At 33.3% G+C, this 23,462-nt stretch overlaps 1 protein-coding gene across 3 annotated transcripts in view; it reads left to right on the top strand.

The window, feature by feature from the left end:
* The window catches only part of RALYL (RALY RNA binding protein like), an 858,672-nt gene that overhangs the window by 247,076 nt on the left and 588,134 nt on the right, over positions 1–23,462 (top strand). The window lies entirely within an intron of this gene.

Genomic DNA, 23,462 nt, shown 5'->3' with positions numbered 1-23,462 from the left:
GGTTTTGTAGTGAGGTAATGGTCATTGTCTTAAAATATTTTGTCATCGTTCATAAACACTTATTTTTAGTTCAACATTCCCATCAACTTTTAGGTTGTTTCCCAAATTCAGATAGTGTTAAGAAACTAAATCTGACGAAGTTCCCTGGTGGCCTAGTGGTGAGGAATCGGTGGAGATCCTGCAAGCCATGTGGGGTGGCCAAAAAAGAAAAAAAACTAAATCTGAGAGAGAGAAAGAGAGAGTGAGAAGTTGATACTATGGTATGCTAAAAAATTCTGATGATTCCAATATAATTTCAGGTCTTCGGCCCAAAGTCAACATTGATCAATTAAATTCACATGACAATATCAAATTAATTATATATTTATTTTCTTTATTTGTGTAAATAGTGGACACATTTGCCTAACTGTTGAGTAATATTATGAATTAGGATCTGACTTAAAATATGCCTTATTTAGATTTTGGATTACGAGGGCTTGAATTCTGAGTAGCTGTTAGAAAAATTGTGACTTAAAATCAATGTAATTAAGACTAGATAATTTTCACAATGAGAGGGAGCAACATAATGCTTAGAATAACAAATTTTTTAAATCTCATTAAGCATTTGGTTTTGCCATCCCTAATATATTAAAATGAGTGCTTTGAATATTAGTTGACAATACCACAGACATCTTTGCCTTATGGCCCAGAGTTTTTATCTAGCATCTCAAAATTAAGAATATTTGGCATTACTTGCAGCTCCCCTTTGCTTTCTACTTGGTATTTTTTGTTTTTTTGTTTTTTGCTGTAATACGATTCAAAATGCCCATGGTTTGTACTTGCTATATTGTTCTTGTACCTGATATTTACCAGTGAGGGATCAATGTTCTAAAGGGCAGCCCTGACTGTGTTATTTCAGTGAACATCAGGCTGGTGTTTATTACAGACTGAATCTATGCCCTTTATTGCCAACAGTCTTACTTGAAATATGTGTTCCTTGACCCATTTAATAAATGGTTCCCCACAGATAGGGCAGTGTGCAACACTTCCTTTTTTCTCTAGATGCTTTAAAAAAAAAATTTCTTACACATAAGGCAGTCTGTCTAACCATCAAAGCATCATATTGACCTTTCCAACTTTGTTCAGGGTGACAGTTGGCTGGTTGTTGATGATTCTTTTTTTCCTAAGTTGCTAACTAGAGAGCTAACAGAATTGTGTGCTGCCAGAGTCTGAGTCCAGTCAGCTATCTTCAGATGTGTAGTTCATTCCTCTTTACTTATTTCAGTTCTAATTGTTGATAACCTAAAATAGAATGCAGCTGTTATAAAGTGTATAAATGTATCAGTAATAAGTTAGACACAAAATTTACATGTAGATAGATTTTTGCAATATTATAAAGCCCAATAACATATTACCTTTTAGTCTATATTATAAATTATTTTGGTTCTCCTCCCACTAGTAAAAAAACTGAAGAAAACATTGCTTATCAAAATTGATATGGTATGTGTTAACTGAATTAATTGTTTATAGAACTCTTTAGAAGGAAAATACTATAAATCTTGTGTTGTAAGTCTCAGCCAGCTCAACTTTTTTCAAGAGTTAAAGAAATGTTGTCATGGCTTTCAGAATTGCATTGTACACAGAACATTATTGTATTTGGTATTGAAATTTTCATGTATTTTTCTACACTTCTTTTCTTGACCTTTAATTTTCTAAACATAAAATGTAATAGATTATTAGATAAAAATATCTAAAAGAAAGGGAAAAATGTTCTTTGCATTTCTGTATATGTATATTACCTATAGTTAAGAATATTTTTGGACATTTTTCCTCAGAGGAAAAGTTAGCCCATTTCGTGATCTTATAAATTTGATTTACATTGATCACCTTTATCTTATTTGAGTACACTGCTTAAATAGTGGTCAGTACAGTAATTTCTACTGTGTCTCATCAGTGCTTTTAAAGAATTAATTAGACTGACATAGAATTTGATAGTTCTAAGTGTTAAGAATTTTAGTCATAATTCCTTGATATATGATATTAATATTGCATCATATAACTTTGTATAAATATGTAATTTTTTATACTCACACCCTCACATATACATGTGTGGATGTATGTGTGTACATATACATACAATATACAATTGGAGTTCTTGGCTGTTTACAAGTTCAACATCCAGAGGTGCTTAACAATCTCTAGAGACTCTTGTATTGACATGATATCTCTGAAAACAAGGGAATGAGGGAAGAGTGAGTATGGACATCATGATTGGTGAAGAAGTAACATTTTAGCATACAAGTTATTTATTTGTTTTGTTAAGCTTATTGAGCTATATGCCAAGAATATAAATAGGAATATAAATAGGAGCAAGCCAGACTCCATGCCCACAAAGAGTTTAAAATCTAACAAGAGAGATAAATGAACACACATAATTTATAAACAGTCAGAGACTGCAATCAGAGAAATAGACTCAAAGTGCTCATCTGACCCAGAGAAAGGAAAGGACAATTAATTTAGTCTTGAACAATTGTCTCAGACTGATGCTGATATTGTCCTCGTTCAGGGTCATAGTATTAATGACATGAGCATTTCTTATTCAGAAATGAATTAAATGTGCCTGATAGTTTCAACATTATCTCAAACAAGTTTCATTGGTTTTAAAAAAATTTTGTATACTTTGGGAGCATATAGATATAAGCAGACAAAAACAGCATTTTAGATCCTTAAATGGAAATGAAACTTTGACTGCCTTTCTGTTTGCAAACTTTTGTACCATTTTATGTTTGTATGTATGTATGTATATATGTATGTTGTTTGCCAAACCCAGGTGTAGGCTAACTCAGTCTCAAACATAAAAGGCCAGCAGAAGTTATGATTCTGGCATAAAAGCATGCTTAAGATTAGATATAATAGAGGACTTCATGCACTTCCAGAATTCCAGTGTCAGAAGTAACACAACTCTGGTCTCAAGGCAGACTGGATGCTTCCACAAAGAACAAAATGAGTATACTGTAATGTGAGGGTCCTGCAGGTGAGTACCAGTGAGAAGGAGGTAGGGCCTCTTCCAGGTAAGGCAGACATTATGGACAGAATACCTATCCAGACCAGAGTCATTCTAGAGATGCAAGATGGGGGCAGGGGTAGCCAGCATCACGTAGATGGACAATTAGACATCTACAAGTTCTGTGTTTGTTTGGGGCAGTGGGGCAAACCTTTTTTGAAAATCTGATGTGAGCTTTTGAACTCTTCCTGGAAAATTGCACACATACATACAAACTGCTGTTATATAATCTCAAGGACTTCATAGACTAACTGAAACCTTTACCAAGTTAAGGACCAGTGGTTAAATAGAGGCAGGGATAATGGAAGGAGGGTGTTTTCCTTCAGCTGATAAAGAACCTTACATCTCAGATCAGCCTGACTGGTGTTCAAGATCACATCCTTATCCTGGACACTGCAGTTAAAACCATGAGCTGGAGGTCTGGGGGCTGGAGGTCATTCGGCTGATCTGGCCACGTGCACTGGCGAAATCTTTGTTGTCAACTCTTTGTGCTCTCTCTCATTTGGTGTATTCTTTCTCATCTAGTTTAAGAATTAATTCATACATTTAATCCTTCAGGAAGCTGTTGTTTAACATTCATTGCTCAGTACCTTTTTTTTAGTCTCATAATTATCTGCCATAATAAAGTCACAGCTTTTTGGGAGAACGGACGGTGTCATTCATTTCTGAATCTCTGTTCCCAGCACAGTGCCAGGCACGTAAGAGGAACTCAGGAAATCTTTATTTTATGAATGAATAAAAGCCAACTACTATATTGTGTACAGCAGGTTTTGCTCTGTGCTAGAAACTAGGATACTCTTCAGAGCTTCAGAAAGACTAAATCAATGCATAAAAGATTCACGTAATCTGCAACAAGTTATTTTATATGGATTGAATTGGGATAAATATATGCAGTATAATATAAAATGCACTTCCATGCAAAGGGGAACAAAAATGAGCCAAGCATAGCACAGGATTTGGGAACAATGACTGGGGAACAATTTTGATGTAGAGACCTATTATGTGAGCAAATCTCTGGCTGTTAATCGGTCTCCCCTGATTGTTCAGCTAATGTCACTTCAAAATAGCCTGTGCTTTCTTCATGTTAACTCTTTTTTTCTTATTGAAATTCCTCAAGGCTTCAGGACTGGATAAGGGATACCTTGAGTCTGGTATAAAAGATAAGGCATTCACTGTGGAATACAAAACAGAAAAGTGGGATTATTTTCTTCCAACAGGGAAAAAAAAAAAGTTTATTATGAGAAAAGAGGCTTTTTAATTAGAGTAGGGAAAACAAGTTCAAATATAATAAACCTGTGATTTAGCCGTCTTCCAAAAGTACTGGCTTTTGCTCAAATAAGTACCCCAAATTACTCAGATGTTTGTATTTGTAGAGAAAATATAGTATTTTATAGGACTCTGGACCATTTTCTTTGTTTCAAAGAATTATGTCATTCAGCACTTAAATATCAAAAAACAGATTTAACCTAAACCTGATAGAACCAAAATCAATCACAAAAACTATGATAATCAAATATCAAGAGCTTCTTTATTTACTTATTTTCATAAACATTAGGAAATTATTTCAGTTATTCAATCTCTTGCTTTTAGGAACTCTAAGTTAACTGGACTGAAATCATTGTTAAGTCAGTTTCCATATAAATTTTCACATCTGTTTTATCATTGTACTTGAGATCTTAGAAATATATTTTTCCCCAGACAATTTACATGAGACCTTACCCATGGTCATTTTGTCTAGTCTGATTTCCTAAATCTTTCTAGTAGCATCTCAGTTCCAGCCTGTCTTCATCCTTGTTATTTTCTCTACCTAGAACCCTAACTCCAACCTCAGTTTTATCTGATAACTCTCTAGGCCTTATTTATCCTTTAAAACTCAGCTCAACCTTTTCAGTGTATTTCAGCTGACTCATTTTGTTATTTGAGCAAAATGTACACAACTCTAAAATACCCTTGTCTCTGCCCCACTTTGGCTTTTTGAGACAGAAACTGTGTGAAGGGTTACTCTCTAGTGCCCAGCACAGATGTTGGACCATGGCAAGTTCTCAAACGTTTTCCAGTACATTAATGGATGACCTTTCAAGCTCCAATCTTACAGCTATTCTAAGCACTTTACATGTATTAACTCATTTAATACAACATCCATCTGAACTTGGTATCCCTCTTATACCAAAGAAGAAGGCAGAGGGTACTAAGGTTTAGAGAGGTTACTTTACTTTCCCCAGGTCAGGCAACTAGTAAGTGGTGCAGTACTTACTATAATATGATAATCGCTATAGTGACCCTAGACATCTGCTGCAGAGCACACACTCTTCCTGGATTGTGCTCCATTCCCTGACCTATATTTGAAAGTACTGGATGATTGACCTTGTTCCAAAGAGAAAAATGAATGATTTATTGCTCATATGCATGCTCAAAGTACTTATTAACCTCTGTCTAGTCATTAATTCAATAAATATTTATTGCATCCCTACTATGAGGCAGGCACTGGGAATATACAAATGAATAAATATACAATGACTACAGGTGACTGAGACTCATAAGGGCAAAATGTATTATTAACATTCGGTATTTTGTTAATGTGTCATAGGAACTTTCAGTCTACATTACTTCATTTTAGAGTAAAAACAATGACATTAGTCAGAGAAGTTTTAAAAATTTTATTCTCTACCTTGTAGACATTTGACTCTGACAAAGGTATTAAAGTACATTTTGTAATGAATTATCATAATTGCTCTCCATAGATGCTCAATTCTAGGAGTTGCTTTTGCATCCATACATTTCTCTGCAATGCATAGAGTTTATGAAACTATCAGAAAATAAAAGACTAATCTAAAATTAAGAATCTCTATTTTATTTTTGTACTGACAATGAAAAGCTTATCTAAAAATTTTTATTTTATTCCCTGTTCATAGCCAAGCCGAACTTTAACACTTCTAGAATCTTAGTTTCCTTTCCAGTTGTCATTCTGAAGAATAAATGGAATATAGGGTTTGGATATTTGCTTTTCATGAATAAAAAGCAGTAAAAGCTGTTTCCCCCCATCCCTAAATTATGTAGCAATGACTCACAGAGCAGATAAGGGATATTACAAGATATAATTTTCACAAGCACTTTTCTAAACCTGGCAATGGATAATATAAAAATTTGAGTATACTTTAAAAATTGTAAATGCTTTTTGCTGGCAGGAGTGGCTTTCATTTTTGTTTTTATTGATAGTGTTTTCCTTTCTTGATTTAACCGTAGTCTAGTAGACCATTTCACTCTTTACCAAATGTCTTGAGGCATTCTAACTACATATAGCATGTTGTTTTGCAGTATTACAGAAAAGGGACATAATAACATTTCCATATTTAGAAACATTTCTTGAAAGGAATAGAATCATTTTATAATTGTGCTGTTGTATGACATCATTGTAGATTTAGAAGACTTTGTGACTTGTGTGTATTTAATGCATTCTGTTATATTCTTTGCCTTGTCTATTTCATTACCCTAGTTATGGGAATCAATCAGCTGTTGCTTATTCCTAGTGTCTTTTTATCTCAACATTAATTCCGTTCTTTTATTTTTGTATTGATAACAGTTTTATGCTAAAGTGAAATTATAATTCTTCAATAATTTACTAATTATGAAATCTGTTAAGAACAAAATATTTTTAAAGTAAATCCTCTAAATGAGAGCATTGAGTGTATCAGGATATTCTTTTAAAATATTGATGGAAATAATTATTAATGATGACCAAATGATTATATTTTGAAATTATGGGTGATAACTAGCAAGGCAAGATTTAATGCTTTGTTCAAATTTTTACTGGTGCAAATATGATTGATGGGTATATTTGTGCTGTTCCTTAGAAATTAACTCTTTCAAGCTTCTGAGATATCTATCTATTTATGGATCTCACCTTCCTGATGGGATGAGTAATATCATTAAGTTAGGTAAGGTTTGCATAACGGTGCCCGCATTTAGGAAACAATAAATAGTAGCAAAAGTAATTCTAGTTTAATTTGTCTTTTTTAAATACATATATATCATGGATCATGGTTGAATTACAATGCTTGTTTACCTAAATTTGTACTCTTTTTAAGCCTAATTGTTTGCATATGCTTTTCTCCTCTCCATTGATCTTGAACAAATGAACTTGAATTACTCACCCTTCTGAAATGAATTTTAGGTCAGAAAAAGTTAGATTTCCTTTCCTTGGTGTATCTACAGCTATTTTTGCTTTCTTATATTATTTCCAATTACCACCTTATAGTGAACTCGTTTAGGTAACAGTGTGTCTTCTGAATTATACGATGACATCCCCAAGATATCAAACTTTATCTTATTTATGCTTTTAGCCCCAGTGCCAAGAATACTGTCTGGCACAGAGTAGATCCTCAGTAAGTGTTTTTTAAACTGCTGAATAGTTTATAGTATAAAAGACCTTAGGCATCTGCTCAACAATTAATTTTTACACCCAAATAAATCAATGTCTTGTTTAACTACAACTTAATTCTTTAATTTGTCAGGAAATACCGTTGAAATTGTATGAAATAATCAACTTCAACTGTACTTTTCTCTAATAGTTCCTTGCATGTGACAGTTGATTCTTTGCTATTTAGATGATATGACAAATGTCAAATATGATTAGTGTGTAGTCTTGCATCTTCATATACTGGTCCAGTGTACATAGTTGTAGAAATTTCCATATAGGTAAAACCATGAGGTCACAAAAGTACAATTCTGTATTTCCAAACATGACTCAAAATTAAATCTTTCCACCACTCATTTTAAAAGATGTTGTTAAGGTTCAATACCGTATCTAAAATTGTTGTTATGTTTAATGTTGGTTATATCAAGTCTTGAGTCTTGGGACAGAAAGTCATTTCTTTTCCAGATTTTGTTTCATATGACACTATTATATGCTTTCTCCCCTAGTATAGAGCTACTCCATTATCTTTCCTCTCTTCTTAATTAAAAAAGTACATTGAAGCATTTGAGAAAAAAAAAAATTCAAACTTACAAAATATATTTCACAATCATATAAAAAGAAAAGGTACGTCAAGGCTGGAAACTACTAGTATTTATAATGCTACCTTAAGTTTATAACTGATAAGAAGAATGATGTAACACATAAGGAGAATTTAGGTTAGCTTGAAAAAAATTTCAAAAAAGATTTTATTATATTTATTATGGGCTTAAAATATAAAATCAGAAAGTATGTGTTGATAAATGGATATTTATAAAAATATCATAAGTGAATAATTTTTATTTGATCACTCTCCACCCCAAATAAAGTATATACTTATTTTTTCCTTAAAATGAAGTGAGAAAGCACAAGAATGAAGAATTCTCATGGGAGCAAAATCATAATTATCAATTAATTTGATTTTATTTTCAAATCAAAACATCTGGTATTAGAAACTCTTGAGACATAGTAGTGAAACATAAAAAAAAAAAGATAATAAGTTAAATAACAAGTCCATCCCAATTTATTTATAAATATTTTTATAACATATTTATTTAGCTTCTACTCTGTATGTAAATCTAATGGAATCAATGTCTACCTAACAGTTATTGTATATGATGTGATAAATGCTATGGTTAAAGTCTACAAAAGTGTTCATGAAACCACGTAGAAATGACATCTGACCAAGATGAGAGGTCTAGAAAACTTTTCTAGAAAGTGTTGCATTTGGGTTGAGTCTTGAAACAGTAGGAGGCATAATTAGGTGAATAGTAAGTAAAATGAAATGCATTTCTAACAGGTAAGAGATTAGGGCAAACATGGCAGATCAGGGAATTGTGCGGGAGTATAATCTGTACATGGAAGTGAAGAGACATAGAAATGAGTGGGCAGCAAGGGTTCAAATCCTTAAAGACAGTGCAGGTCATGTTAAGGAGTTTATCCTAAAGGCATTGGGGAATTACTGAGAGGTTAAGCAGAAGGGCTTAACATCCTTTTCACTGGAGGCAAAGATATTGGTAGTTAAAGGGGAGAGGGAGCTGGAGAGAAGGCAGAGAATTTCCCCTTTGATAGCTTCTATTTTCTCTATAAGTAAATTGCTGAAATCGTCCCTTGTGGGTGAGGAAGAGGAGAGTGGAGTAGTGTGTTTATGGAACATGATGAAGACTTATAGTAGCATCTGTGGGGAAATGGAGCAGAGAACTGACCGGGGAAGTTATGAGAAGTGATTGCTGTACACTGTCAAACTTCCTTTTCAGTTTGTCATGGTACTGGTTCACGTCTTTTTTCTCCTTGCTTGGAAGTCTATAAGAAAGGCCAGAAAACATTGCAGCTAAGTCCCTAAAGCACAGACATCTCAGTTTAGGTTGATGTGAAATTTAGACTTTATCAAATATAGGAAACAGGAACAGAGTTAAGGGTGTTGGAAAGCAGCCAAAGTGATGAGCTGTGGAATCTTGACTAGATACAGAAGGGGGTGAAGACAGGTTGGAGCAGACAGATTATATATTGAAGCCTAGTAGTCTAGAATATGTGGAGAAAACATGAGGGTATGAGAATCTTGAAAGGATAGAAGGAGATGTTGAAAGTGTAGAATACTGGAGTTTACAGTTTTAAAGGTGGAGGCATTTTGGGAAAGTTCAAGATTCACCTAAAAGACTTTTAGAAACAATGATGTAGGGACTTCCCTGGTGGTCCAATGGTCAAGATTCCTTACTCCCAATGAAGGGGGCCCAGGTTCTTTCCCTGGTCAGGGAACTAGATCCTGCATGCCACAACTAAGACCCAGTGCATCCAAATAAATAAATATTTTAAAAAGTATCAAAAAAAGAAACAATGATGTAGTTTTATAAGAGAGTGAAGTGAAAATGTAATTACAAAATCAATTGTCTCAAAGAATCTTATTATTTTTACTCCTATGATTATTCACCAGGAAATAATTTAGGGTGGCACAAATATTGTTAACAACTTAGGATGTTCATCAGAGCCTTGTAAATAATAGCAAATGATTGCAAAAACTTAGAAGTACAATAACAGAGGAGGGTTTAAACGAGTTATGGTAAATCAAAATACTTATGGAAGAATAAATTGGTAGAACCTTTATGGAAGCAATTTGGCCTTGTCCATCAATTTTAAATGCAAATGTCATTCAATCAGGAATTCCAATTCTACAAACTTACCCTACAAATATATTTATACACATGCAAAATGAACAAGGTAGTTTGTAGCTGCGTAGTTTGTAAGAGTAAAATGCCCATCAGTAGAGAACTGCCTGGCACATTATGGTACATCCATTAAACAGGATATTATGAAGCTATAAAAACTTAATGTGAAAACTCTTTACTGATGTGAAATGTTCTCTAAGATACATTGTTATTTTGAAAAGTAAAACAACAACGTTCAGAACAGAGAGTGTGGTATAATGCCATCTTATATTAAAAGGGGAAGTTCATTGCACATATTTAGTATATATGTACAAATTATTTTCAGATAAATTTATGAGAAAATAATAGCATTAGTCATTGGTGAGAAGAGAATTTGGAAGGTTAGGAGGACAGAAATGGAGAAAGAACTTTCATAACTATTTTATTGTACATCTTTTCATTCTTCATGAATTTTGAATCATAAGATTGTATAACTATTTGGAAATGTTAAAAACTCATACTATTGATAAAACAAATCTAAATATAAAAGTTATTGTAAAATTTTATTTTAGTGACTTGGAAAAATGTTCAAAATAATGAGTCTGGGGACAGGGGAGAGAAAATTCAAAAGATAAGGGTATATAATGCAGGCACTGTAAGATGATAAGAACGTACACCCCAAAATATCTGTGGATATAACAGGTGATAGGATTGCATTGCAAGCAATTTTTATTCTCTTCTTTTTGTTAAAGAACGTTGTGAATATATCTCAGTGAATATGCATTATTTATATTTGGGTAAGTTGAAAAGTATTTTTAAAAAATACTTTTCAATAATTCCTAAAACTTCATTCTTTCTAATGTGGAAACCATGTTTTGGATAGTTTGCAAGAAAATTTAATGGAGATAAATATGGATTCTTCTATAGTATCTTGCATTTGAATAAAAGCCCAGTCTTGTGACAGATGTCCCTACCAAGAACTTTTATCTGTTATCATAAATAAAATATATTCACTTATATAAATTAAGAGAATATTGCAAGAATTTGTCTCCAAGAAAAATTTAATGAAGAATAATATAGATTGTTAGAAGGCACACATAACTCACAACTAAAATGAATGACCATTTTGTTTTACATCTTCAGCATAACTGACAATAAAGAAGTAACTTATGTTAAACATTCAGATGAGCATATCTTGTAAGTACAATCTCTGCAAAATTTTGGTTTCAGGCAGAAGCTAGAAATTCTAGTGACCTAATGTCACTGAGATTTTCGACTATGTTATCTTATAGGTGTTTTATAGTTTTGCATTTTACGTTTAGGTCTATAATCCATTCTGAGTAATTTTTGTGAAAAACATAAGGTCTGTGTCTAGATTCATTTTCTTTTTATGTGGATGCCCAGTTGTTCCAACATCATTTGTTGAAAAGCTTTCATTAAAAATATATTTTTTCTATTTTATCTATTGCCTTTCTATTTCCACTCCCAAATTGCAGGTATTCAAACTCATTTCTACTCTGTACTGCAAGTTTTCTCCCCAGAATACTATGCTTTTAGAAGAAATCTTCCATGTTTTCCCCAACCCCTTGTCTAAAGGAGAAATCTCTTTCATAGCCTTCCTGCAGCTTATCATCAAATCCTTATTAAATGGCAGGTGATGACTTCATAAAGCAACTCATACCTTGGTTGGATAACCCAGTTATAATTCATTCATTCACTCAAAATATATTGCACACTCGCTATATGTCAGATATTGGACTAAGAATTTACACTGAGCCTAAAATTAGAAGATCTTGGTGCAATTCTCTTGAGCAATATACAAACAGCAATTTCCTCTTCTATTGACTTTGTTAGATGTTAGAGTACCTCTCACTCCTTCTTTCATCTTAACACTTTTCTGTTCTTTCAAACATTCCTAATGTGATATTGATCACCTTAATCAGAATGAATTATTAAGTAAGCCTTAAATCTTTGGTGTTTTTGCTGCCAAAATGGCATAATACACCATTATATTAAATTCATTATGAAGTTAACATTTGCCTGGTGGTCATATTCAATATTGTTTCTTAAATATGGAAAATGTCACTATGAGATGCCTTGAGTGAATGTAGGAGTAGGGGACTAATTTTAATTGAACTGAACATTATGCTAAAGTATCCAAAGTACTATAATAAGAAAAATGCTGGATATGGCATTGGAAGACTCAAATTTAGCTTGTATCTGATACATATTAGCTGTTGTCCACAAGTAAGTTATTTAACTTCTTTGAGCATCAAGTCCTCCTCTGTGAAATAACGAAGATAGCAATACTTGCCCCATCTATCTTCTAGTGAGTTTTGGAAAATTAATATGGAAACATATATGAAAATAATTTCTAAGTAAGGTTCACTGAGGAATAATTTACATACAGTAAAAATCATCCTTTTTAGTGCACAGTTCTATCAGTTTTAACAGATCATACAGTTATGTACATACCACTGTAATCATGGTATAGAATGATTCTACCACCCATCATATTCCCACTAGCCTCTCTGTAGTCCACCCTTAGTAACCACTAATATACTATGTGTCTTTATAGTTTTGCCTTTTCCAGAATGTTATATAAATGGAATCATACTGGATGTGGCTTCCTTCACTTTTCATAATATTCTTTGATACTTATCCATGCTATTATATTTATCAGTAGTTTGTTCCTTTTTGTTGATATATGAAGAAAAGGTAGTTTTATATAATTGTATTGAAATCCAATTAATATATTTTGAGAAAAAGATAAAAAAATATTTCTTTTATAAAATTATTATGAAATTACTTGATTGAATAAAGATACGTAATACATCTATTACCATAAAATATAGACAATGGCATTTTAATAGTTCTCTTAAGCCCTGTACCATCATTTTGGAAATATTTATCTATTTCTTTCAGATAAAAACTGAATTCCCAAGGGCATAGTTTTCAGAAACTATAACTTTATAATGTTTGTAGTATAGTTAGAGATGAAATTAAAAACAGGAGGTGGCTTTCTTGAAACAGGGATTGAAAAGCCAAGGTATGACTGATTGTGTAGGATTTTTTTTTCCTGTTGCCAAAAAATGTCTTTTTGAGCTGAACAAGAGAGGTATAAAATTAAAGTAATTGCACACTTCAGATTTTAGTAGCAACATGAAATCTTGCTGGCAGTTTGCTGTTTTACAGACATTGTGGCCTGCTGGCCTGTTGCGAGGTACATCACATGTGAATGCTGTTATTATTCCCAATGATTTTCTGAATGATCTTGCGGAGTAGCTCTTATGATATAGCAGCAGTGTGCCGGCTGAAGCCAGCTTGTGTTCCAGAGCCTGCTTCTTTAAATCTGAAAGTTATTCCATTTCCTTTTTTTTTGTTTGTTCCTAATTCACTGGTCATTGTGTATAATTATATGTTAGAGGGATGATTACACAAACGAATTACAATCAAATTTGGCTTGTTAGTACATAAAGCCTTAGTTGTTAATCGCAGTTATTTAAGCAGGAGCTCACTCTCCCCGAAATGCAGATGCCATGTTACTATCATTTAGAGTTCCTCAAATCAGACCCTGTTGATGTATCAGAAGGACCATTTTTGTGTCGTGTTCACCATGTCACTTTTGTGTAACATTGGACATTGCCTCTTGGCTTTAACATTGTTTGGTGAAACTGGAATCAATACACAGACATGGTGTCAGAAGTATGATTTCTCCTAAAAATTGTGATGATTTTCTAATTGTTTTTTACATAGAAAATCAAATTACACCACACCTGGTGGGGAATATATTGACTATTGTATTTCAAAGTTATTGCTGTAAACAGAAATATGGATTTTTAAAATAACGTTTTTGATTTGAGGCTTTTTAAAGTAAGACAGAAAACAACAAGGATTAGAAGTTTCCCAGTTTCCCAAATGTCACATTACCATAAATTAGGACATATAGGATTATTTTACAGCCAACATTCTACAAAAATAAACAAATAACCATTTTGTAGAGCAAACCTCACTTGAAAGATGCAGCATAGACCATGTATCCTCACTGTGACCTTGGGTAAATCTCTTAACCTTGTGAGCATCAGTTCTGCGTCTATGAAATGGGGATACTAACCTTTCTCACAGGATTTTATGAGGAAAAAATGAATTATATTGATAAAGTTCTTGGGACATTTACTTGGCCCACAAAAAACACTGTGGAGTGTTTGTTATATAAAAGAAATAAATCTGGTAATCTTGGCAGTATATTGAACTACAATACTTTGGACAATGACTTACACATAGAGAAATTAGGGGCTCAGTGTTTGTGTACTACATGACTAACTTCTCAGTAAAAACACTTTTATGACTTTATTCATGATTGGTACTTTAATCTTTATCCTTTTATACAAAATATTCTAAAAATTTACCCTGGATTAGCTAATTTCTCATCTGCTGCTAATCTGGTAGCCATGCATTGATGTACAACTTGGTAAAAATATCTTTTGTCAATTCATTCTTTCATTTCACCGTTCATTTATTCATCATTTATTTATTCATTCAGAATCTACTGTGTCCTTGGCTATACATATCTGTATAAGGTGTTCTGCCTCTCCTTTCAAGGGAGATAAATATATGAATTTTTATAATACATGGGGATAAAATGTTACTGAACGCAAGTTCGTGTGTCCGATGCACAACAAAGAAACCAAAATGTCAGGGTTTGGAGCAGAGAAAGGTTTATTGCAGGGCCATGCAAGGAGATGGGTGGCTCGTTCCCCCCAAACCCCAAACTCCTTGAAGGGTTTCAGCAAAGCACTTTTAAAGGCAAGGTGAGGGAGGGGCGTGGTTAGTTGTTGCAAACTTCTTGGTGTCAGAATCCTTTTTTTTTTTTGTAACTGTCCACGTAGGTCAGGTCACTATGCTCCTGTAAACCTCCAACAAGACAAATGTTATTCTCTGTTCTGCAAATTTTAATCTCTATATGAATGGACTCTTAAATGTCCGAGCCCTGAGAATAGGCTATCCTGTATATTTCAGGCTATAAGTAACATTCTTTTACAAAAAGTGCAGAGCCAGCATGACTAAGCACAGGAAAAGGAATAGATCTAATATGGAGTCAGATTTGTTCTTCCTTATTACAAAAAGTTGTTTGGTGGCAGAAGAAAGATGAAGATAAAAGTCCCAAGGGAGTTCAGAAGAGAGGAGCTATTAATTCTCTCTGAGAGATTGGGAAAGGCTTTAAAATGAGCTGAAGAAATAGTCAGTTTGGGACATGCAAAGAGAGAATTCTAGGCAAAGAGAACTATAGAACCAGGGGGTCAAGCAAAGTATCTTCGTGTTGGGGACCTAGTCCATTTAACTGGAACACATCAAGTACATAAAGATGGGCTGGGGGAATAAGATTGGAAATATAGTTGGACCAGATCATAGAGGGCTTTGAATGCAAATGAGGACTTTGTGCTTTTTTCAATGGGCAAAGAGTGTGCATTCATACCTGGAAAAGAGTAGATGAGTTCACATCTTTTAATGAAATCAAGCTGGATACTACTTAGATCTCGAATAAGGATGAAAAATATCTTCTGACTTAATTAGTTTTACTTTTCTGAAATCTCTCCTTCATTATAACAGCTCCAAGATTATTATTTTCTTCCAAAAACTGTTCTATGTGGATCACCTACTAGTTTACTCCCTTATAAGGATTTATTTTAATGGAATTGTCTTTGAAACTCTGCCACAAAACTCTTTTTATGGCAGCTGGGAGACCAAAATCCTTGACTCTGGTGGCTCACAACTTTAGAATACTGTCAGCAAAAAAAAAAAAAAAAAAAAAGGAACAAATTAGGAAGCTTTAAATGAATTTCTTGTAGTAGTCCTTTACATTCCTGTACAAATCTGTGGGGAGAATGGGTGGTTCCTTTAGAATGATCCATATACTAATAAATGGTTTATTTTCGCTCCACTTTAGTCTTTTCAACTGACTTATTCAGATTTTTTAAGAATTAAACTCTCATATGTAATCTAATATTTGTGCTACAAATTCTTAAGAAGTCTCTAATTTAAATTATACATTTAAAAACAAAGGAATGTCAAAGAAAAGTTTTACATTGAGCAGATAATCCAGTTAGGTAAATAATGTTAGAATACTCTTGACTCTGCTTAGATGGGATATGTTAGGTTCTTATTATCATCATCATCATCTTTAAAATGTTTAATAATCTTTAAAATACTTTTACCAAGAGATAAATGAAAAATTAAAAGTGAGTTTATGCAATTAACATTTAGTATAAAATACTCAAATTTACTTATTACTTTACTAATAGATCTCCTTTTTTAAATTATTTTCAAACTTTGGATGTTTTAAAGAATGAAATCTTCCTCTTTATTTGATCTTTTTGCTTTGAAAAAATAATCCTCATATGATAAAGTATTTTTAATACAATATACAACATCCTATATATCTCATGCTTTTGTATGTGTTCATTTTGTGTACATTTCATAATTTAACAATGTGCTTTGAGTTTCCATTAGTTACTAGAAATAATTTTAAGTTGGGAAAATCTTAACGTTTCAACCTGTTAGATGAAGGCAGTATTAATTCAAGAAATGAAACTTCCATACATTTATAGGTGCCAAGCTGTATTACTTATGTTACATTTATTACCCTGGTCTGACATATGAAACCTGCATAATATGCAAATAAATTCCTTCTATATAAAGTATTCTGTGTTATTGGTATTGTTATTATAAATACTATAATATTATCACTGGTATGCATAATAAGATTAATTTTTAAAAATCTCTGCCTCAAAGAATAAAATGGAATTTGGTTTATCAATATGAAATTCTTGTTTATATTAAAGTGCCTTCTAATTCAGGGAGTTAATGTTTCTGATGCATTAAGTACCCTAACTATGAGATTCTTGTCCTTATGAGGTATAGGATGAAATAAAAGTTGGGTTTATCTGCTGTTTCAATAACTGATTTATTTTCAGCTTCACCACTATTGGCACAAGCTTTGCTACAAAATTTAAAATGGGAAAGAAACGGAGACTTAATAGTGAAATGAAGTGTTGACTGAAGATTATTTCAAAGCAGAAAGGTTAAATTAGCTGAATACAAAATTTTAATGGCACATAATTTCCACTTCAACAGTTTCATGCTTGTGCCTGTAAAAGGTCTTATTGTTATTTGCCCAAAATTTTGGAAATCTTTGGAGTTGTTTGAGTTTTAAAAAAATCTTTTTAGTAAAAGTAGTAAGAAACTGTTATGGAAAAGTAAATTTCTAATTATTTTCCCTACTAGAAATGTGTGTTAATTAATTATAAACTATTGTTATAACCAGGAAATGGGATAAGTGCAACTTTATGAGGGAATTGCATGGAGCTATAATACATTTTCTAGCTCTTTAAAGCATGTACATGTGGAATAAGTTCCTCCAATGGAGTTTCAGCTCTGTAGGTTATTACTTACGAAATATATTTGCAATTATAGTATGCAATAATCTCTCAGACTTTATCTTGACTTTGTACTGAAGGTGAAAAGTCCAGCTCCATTGCATTGTAAACAGTCATCCCTGCAAATGTATTTCCTGCAAGTGCTTTGGCTGAGGAAACTTCGATTTTTAGAAGTATCTTAGACTAAGTTTTGTGTGGTGAGTGTACTCTGTACTCCGCTCTCTATTTCTTCGAAATAAAGAAACAGGGCTTCCCTGGTGGCGCAGTGGTTAAGAATTTGCCTGCCAATGCAGGGGACACGGGTTTGAGCTCTGATCCAGGAAGATCCCACACGCTGCGGAGCAACTAAGCCCGTACCCCACAACTACTGAGCCCGCGTGCCACAACTGCTGAAGCCCGAATGCCTAGAGCCCGTGCTTCACAACAAGAGAAGCCACCACAATGATAAGCCTGCACACCTCAACAAAGAGTAGCCCCCCACAACTAGAGAAAGCTCACACGCAACAACGAAGACCCAACGCAGTCAAAAATAAAATAAATAAATTTATTTTTTTAAAAAGAAACAGAAAAATCATGGATATAAAGGCAACTGCTTTTTAAAGATTTTTAAAATGTATAAAACAAGTTTGGACAGATTGGAAAAGTTTCTACTATAAAATTTCCAAGGGCTTAGTGAAGGGCCAGAAAGATAGAAAAATGTGTTTAGATGTATACTAAAGAGAGGAGACTATAGTTTCTTTTATGAGGATTGTGAATTGTGATAAATTGTTAGCTGGTACGTTAGACAATAATGTTAAAAGAAGTTTCTAGTAGAGAAGATGTTTTTGGTACCTAGTGGCTAAAGAAATTATTGGAGGTATGGTCTCTAGGATTTTTTTTTTTTTTTTTAACCTACTGCAGTTGCTACTGTCTCCTCACTTTGGAGTGGATCAAGTCTGTTGTATTAATGAACACTTTCAAGAAAACATATTAGGTTGGCATATTTTGTTTGAATGCATGATACATAAAAGTATTAAGTATTTAGTCAAAGGAAGGACAGTAGAGAAGATTTTTCAATTTGGCTTTAAGGTTACTAAATGATACGAGGTGAAATATGAATCAGTTTAAGAGGTCGGAAGGATTATACTAATAACAGACATTCATGCAATAAATATTTGAGTTATTATTACCTTGTGTCAGGGATAAAATGGTGACTGAAAATGGATACAGCTCCTGACTTTCTGTATCTTACAGTTTGAGATAGAGGTGGTTGTAGGGTCCATATGGAAAATCACCATTAAGAAGAGGAACGTGTCTGTGGTGGAGCTTTTTGACTAGTTCGGGAGGTCAGATGCTATGCTCATTAAAATGTGAGATGAATGCAATCCTATTTCATATATCCAATTGATTATTTATATCAAAGGAAAGTTAGCATGGAATCACCTCTGTATAAAACTTTTATATTCCACAAACAACCTAATAAATATCAAAACATGTCTCAAGCTTCTACTTATATACCCAATGCCTTGACTCTGGAAAATCTGCCTTGCTTTCTAAAAGGATCAAAATCAAGAAAGTTGAAGTATCCTTAATCTTTTTTTTAAATCGCATCAAAATGCTATTCCTTCAACTCTTATCATTATTCCCTTGAAGTTAACAGAGGTTTACTTGCTGATAGTCTCTAAAGATTTGTCGTATTCCTCTTGATACCTGAAGGTTCTTGACTCACACTTACTATGTCTTCCAACCCATATCCATCAGAATAGTATCTTTATTCCTTCATTGCCACATTTCTCAAATACATTTACTCTATTTATAAAGATATCCATGGAACCAGAGCAAACACATTTCTCATGCTCTCCCAGGCTTGTGATGTCTTACTAATTGGGGGAAAATGTTGGAGCTATAAAATGATGCAGAAAATGCAGAAGGGGTGCAACCTTAGAAAGAAGTTTTAATTCAGTTTTGAACATTTTCATTTTGAAGAGGCCCTGTAAGTAACTGCAGTAACTACACCTGGAGCTCAGTTGTAAATACCCCTGTAGCAAAACAGATTTTGTAGCATTAGAGTTTTATGTGGTAATTAAGGCACAGTTTTGGAAGGTGAGGTGATTCAGTGATATAATATAGCGTAAAAGAAACACAAGGAAGACCTCTGTGCTCCTCACACAGGGTAAAAACATTGTGATAGAAGATTTGGGATCATAATATACCATTTTCTTTGCTTCTGTTTGATTCACTTATCCTTTTGTAAAGTATGATACAAATCTTACCCATACTTTATTTTCTAGATGAAATCTCAGATCTTCTGTTCTTATTATCCCCACAATGGCTGTATTGGTCTTTTTGACCTAGCTCACAGAAGGCTTTGTACTTCTTTACATCATTCATGCATCTACATCTAATTTTTGTAGGCAGATTGTAAGTATTGGTTGTTAAGTTTCTCCTTTAGAATCCAACCCTGGTCTTTCTCACCACGAGCATTCTCTCTATTTGTCGAAATTCATTGTGACTCCTGGTTCCTTTTTCATAATCACCTTTATGCAAAGGTAAACTAACTATAAGCAGTTTTTTGAAAGTTGCATTTCAGACAAAAGAATTGGATTACAGCTTCACAGAAAGTGATTTTTAGCATTTCATCTTGATTCTCAGAGCAGAGACAATAATATTTCTAGCATTATTTCTCAGAAATGACTACCAGTCATATCTTTAACTCCCTTCAGGATTCAGAGGAAGACATGATACCTTTCAAATAGGCTTAAACAATAATTGCATCAGACCAAACGAGTAAAGTGTAAGAGTATCAGAATAGAAACTCCTTTTATTCCATAGGTGAGGGAATAGTTTTTCATTGATTTTTGTAATGTCTCCAACTAAATACTTGTGGAATAAATGAAACAGTTTTTTTTTTTTTTTTTTATATTTCACAGCTCAAATAACATTTTTTTTTTTTTACTTTAAAACTCCCTATTTCTTTCAAGCATGAATTCTCAGTCCGAAATTATCAGTAAAAGTCTCTGTGATACAAAATATGTATTAATGTGGATTACTTATAGTTTTAAAATCCAAGAGTTTTATGTATGTTGATACAGGTGTCACTTATCTGTGATTTATTTATTATTTGTTTATTTATTTATTCCTTAAAGAAGTCCATTCCTACCTCTGTTCAGAATATTACTGATTTATCACTACTAAGGCCATAAATGCATCCTGGTTAAAGAGGTGAAAAGATTGCCCCCTATGGTGAGAATTTATCACCAAATGGAGGAAAGACAAAAAGATAGATAAATAAATAAATAAATAAACAATAAACAAACAATAAATAAATAAATAACAAGCAGTATAACATGTGTTCTGAAGATGGGAAGGGAGAAAAGGAAATCTGACCTAATGTCTAAATAAAAATAACTACAACGTCCAGATTTCTATGATAATCACTTTTTGCACAAGGAAAAATACTGAGCAGTCTATCAATATTGTCTATATGTCGAAATCATCTATTTTGGCCTTACAAATTACAGATGCCTGGCCCTACTCTAAATAAATTGAATCAGAATATCTGGGGATGGAAACTGTTTCTCTGTAATTTAAAAAGCTCTAGATATTATTTTAATGACCTCTCAAAATAAGATAATCATACATCTTGTTTGCCCAGGACAGTCTTGGCTTCCATGTACTAATTTGCCAGCAGTCATTCTCTCTATCTCTGTCTCTCTCACTGTTTCTGCCCAGAAGTGTCTTCGTCACATAGTTTCTTCAGGCTGTGTCATCACCCACCTCCCTTTTATCCACTCATATGCTACGAACAGGGTTTCTGCATGTCTCTTGTGCTTTCCCCTTAATCTCACACAGTTTTGTAAACAATTCCTTTATTAAAGTCTCCAAAATACCCCAAATTAAATGTGCTTTCTTTTCCTGAAGATCATGGCTGTTCATCATCATTATACACAAATACTACATGACAATTGGATGCTTAAAATAAAGCTCCTGTTTTGAATGCAGAAATCGATCTTTTCTGCTTCCTTCCATAAACATTGTAATCGAAGATGGGCAGCATAGGATAAACACAAAGGAACTTTTGGGCCAACCATTTTATTAACCACAAAAAATGGCACAAGATTTTTCCCCCAAATTACTGGAACCTGTGTTTAAGATTCAAATAGTGCCTGATGTTCCAAAACTAAGGATCGATTTCACCTTGGAAAGCAATGAATAGTTATTTGCAAATTATTTTAATTCATATCTTTAAAATAGTCAATCAGTTGACAGTTTGGAGGGCTTTATTCTTGAAACTCTAGTATATTGTTGGTATAATTAATGATTATTCTTATAGGAGAGGAAAATTGTAGTGTAGCAGGAAGTGCACTTTACAGATTACTTCGCTACTACTTAAGCTGTTGCCTCCTCCTCCCGAGTCTGGTTTCTAGATATTAAATACAACATGAATTGTAATTCTCAAGTATCCTCTTTCTTAAAGTTGAAGTATAGTTGCTGTACAATATAAGTTACAGGTGTACAATATTGTGATTCACAATTTTAAAATGTTATACTCCAATTATAGTTATTATAAAGTATTGGCTATATTCATTCCCCATGTTGTGCAATATATCCTTGTAACTTATTTTATACCTAATATTTTGTACCTCTTACTTCCCTACCCCTATATTGCCCCCCCTTCCCTTTCCCCACTAGTAACTGCTAGTTTGTTCTCTATATCTGTGAGTCTGCTTCTTTTTTTGTTATATTCACTAGTTTGTTGTATTTTTAGATTCCACATATAAGTGATATCACACAGTATTTTTATCTGTCTGACTTATTTCGCTTAGCATAATACCCTCCGAGTCCATCCGTGTTACTACAAAATATTCTCTTAATTAAAATCCAGCTGCTTTCCGTTTGAGCCAGTCTTCCCAGTGTAGATTACTTAGTCTGCTGAGAATTTGGAAACATTAACCACTTCAGATAATCAGAACATCTTTTAATGTCCAGCAGTTGTTGTAAACTGCTTTGACTGAAGTTGGAATTTACATCCTGAGATTTGGTATTCCAAGCCGATTTGGGCAAATGGATTCTGATCCACAGTAGCATCATAGACTAATCTTACTGAAAAGAGAGAGAGAGATAATACTGGGACATGGTTTTGTTTCCAAAGGAATTGATATCAGCTAATTCCCAGATATTTACTGAGAGCTTAGGCTGTGTCCTGCTTGAAATAGTTAACAATTGTTTTTATTTAATTTAATCCGCTAACACCTGTAAACCAGTAGACAAGTGGGGCCCTTGCTCTTATTGTTGTCAAATAAATAGGCTTTGGTTATTAATTAATGATGTTTAAAGCTGAATATAAGCAAAATATTATTCTGAACTCTTCAAGAGATATTCATCTAATATATATTCCAAATTTGGAACATTATGAAGAATAACTGGAAAATATAAAATAGAAAGGTGCACTTTAATTGTAATTCATGACTATGACTCATCATCATTATCAAAAGAAACTAAAATGGGTTTAATGATCTTGAGTTTGAGTGTACATTGGTGCTTGTAATGATCTTGCCTCAGTGAGGGAAAAAATGCTTACTTTAAGAGCTGTCTACAGGATTCCCTTAGGAAGACAACTGTCTTTGTTTAGCAAGGCACCTTAATGAATGCCTTTGGCTTTCTAATTAAGGACATCTGTGCACATCCTAAATTGGATAGAGTAAGAAAAACAGATAGCTTAAAAGCTTGGTGGGAGAAACTACTCTTCAGAAAGGTATACAGAGAATTTTGGAGGAGGTAGGCAAGTAAGTCAAAGAGGAGATGGGGAGAAGAAAGTCAAAAAATGTAGTGATAGGCTAGGGTTCAAAATAGAGTGTTGTAGTTCCTATTGGGCTGAAAAGAGAAGCCATTTTCTAGAGTTCCTGGTAGAA

This window comes from Balaenoptera musculus, chromosome 17, assembly GCF_009873245.2.
Source record: "Balaenoptera musculus isolate JJ_BM4_2016_0621 chromosome 17, mBalMus1.pri.v3, whole genome shotgun sequence".
Taxonomy (NCBI): Eukaryota; Metazoa; Chordata; class Mammalia; order Artiodactyla; family Balaenopteridae; genus Balaenoptera; species Balaenoptera musculus.
The sequence above is the reverse complement of the archived record's forward strand: the minus strand, read 5'-3'. Positions and strand labels throughout refer to the sequence as shown.